The 1,821-nt window shown below is 45.8% G+C and overlaps 1 protein-coding gene across 1 annotated transcript in view; it reads left to right on the top strand.

The window, feature by feature from the left end:
- Positions 1–1,383: 1,383 nt before the first annotated feature.
- The window catches only part of HIVEP1 (human immunodeficiency virus type I enhancer binding protein 1), a 158,157-nt gene continuing 157,719 nt past the window's right edge, over positions 1,384–1,821 (top strand). Inside the window, exon 1 of the mRNA XM_008052264.2 lies at positions 1,384–1,685. The gene's annotated coding sequence lies outside the window, so the exon portion shown is untranslated. The remainder of the gene's footprint in view (positions 1,686–1,821) is intronic.

Below are 1,821 nucleotides of genomic sequence, written 5' to 3'. Positions count from 1 at the left end.
AAAGGCAAGACATATGCTCAATAACTGTTAACCACTACCACCACCACTTCTACTACTGCTAATGCAAACACTACTGCAGTTTTTATAACCAGCCTTCATAACTATCTTAAATTCATCAGTGACAATGACTTTCCTTAAAAAGACCATTCTTAAGCCAGATGTCTCCAAACGACTACCAACTGTTTGCAATGCCATGTCTTAATTCCTTCCAAATGATGATCCTCTTCTTTGGTTGCCTGTTGCCTGCTCATTCTGTCTTCATAGCTCACGACTAGAGAATGAACCTATCCCCTTTGCCCAGGACAGTCCAGGTGTACGTCAATCATCTGGGTATAATTATTAATAGCTTCCCCCTTTCACTTTCCAAAAGAGGTCTGACTTGGGTGCTATTGTTTCACGTTTGCTGCAACTTTCTGCTCTAAGAGGAAAAACCACCACACGCAGTGAACTAGCTCTCACCTTCAGGTTCTTTTCCTTCCTGGAACACTGTTCTTATACCATTGCCAAATTGTGGACTTTCTTTCCTTCAAAATCCTGCTGAGAACTCACCCTCACTCAGTATGGAACTTTCTCTGATGATCCTGTCTTCCACTCAACCAGAAACCTCTCAGCAATCATGTAAATAACTCTGTATAACTTTAATTGGCCCTGTTTATAAGCTGCTGCTTATATCTTTTTTCCCCTCTAGGTATTTTTCCATGTGTTTATCCTGCCTCCATTAATTTGTAAATTCCCAGAGGGTAGGGCCTGAACACTGGCTGGTGTTGGCATGAAGTGAAGGTACAGGTAAGACTGACTGGTAGACAGTACCTTTCCTCTTTTTCACTAATATGTTTTTTTTTTTTTTAAATCTCTCGTTAGCGTTTTTGTTAGTGATGGCCCTGAGACTGCTAACCTAATGTAAAAATATATCCAGTTTCTGCTAGTGCCCAAACAAACAAGATAAAATCAACAGTTACAAGCTCTCCATAATGTGAGGGGGAGGGCGTGTGGATATCTTGGCCTATAAGGGAATTTATGGTGCATGTAAGGCTTGTTGTTGTAGAGCGTGTTGCCTTTAGAGGTTTATTCTTGTCTCTTCAAGGCTGCAGGACTATCTCAGAAGAGAAATAATATTTACTTTCAAAACTGAGATCCAAAAACCGAACAAAGCCTCAGAAAACATACAATGCCACTATGTTCTAAGTTGGTGCTCTGAGTGGAGGGAAAAACGAATCTAATTTAGGAGGCCTCTTTCTGTGTCTCTAACAGAAAAATGCCACATGGTCCAACTCGCCAGGATCACTAGCTAGGTGGATTGTTCAGTCCACGTTAACCCAAGGAAGCCGGTGCAAATGCCCCCTTCTCGCTGCGGAGGTAAGAAGGCTGGGTCTTTGGCCACAACCACCTGCTTCCCTCTCTCCTAACCAGCAGACGAGGTGCGGAATATCTGTGCATCGTTCTCTGCGCAGAGCCCAAGGTATAAACCGACGTAGGCGGTGCACTAGATAACATCAAAGCCCCAGGCAGGGGCCAGGAGGGGAGGGGGGAGGCAAAGGCAACCCAGGGAATGAAGCGCCTCCCCCTAGCATTTCCTCTCACGCCCACTTCCAACCTAGGAGGCTTTTGGTTTCTGCTTTTGTTGTTTTTAAAATTAAAAGTTAGACCCGGGAAGCTTTGGATCAGACTTTTGCGTTGCAGTTCGGGTAAGTTTTTCTCAGGGTCCTTTTGTCTGGCGCCCGGCTTGGGGCAAGCCAGGGCGTGGGGCAGAGTCGGCAGAGCGTGCGGGGAAGGTTTTGTCGCCGGGTCGCCGGGAGGAGGAGGGGATCCGGCCGGTGGACG

The sequence above is a fragment of the Carlito syrichta genome, unplaced genomic scaffold (assembly GCF_000164805.1).
Source record: "Carlito syrichta isolate Samal-C Ts95f unplaced genomic scaffold, Tarsius_syrichta-2.0.1 Scaffold270142, whole genome shotgun sequence".
In the NCBI taxonomy this organism is placed as follows: domain Eukaryota; kingdom Metazoa; phylum Chordata; class Mammalia; order Primates; family Tarsiidae; genus Carlito; species Carlito syrichta.
The sequence above is the reverse complement of the archived record's forward strand: the minus strand, read 5'-3'. Positions and strand labels throughout refer to the sequence as shown.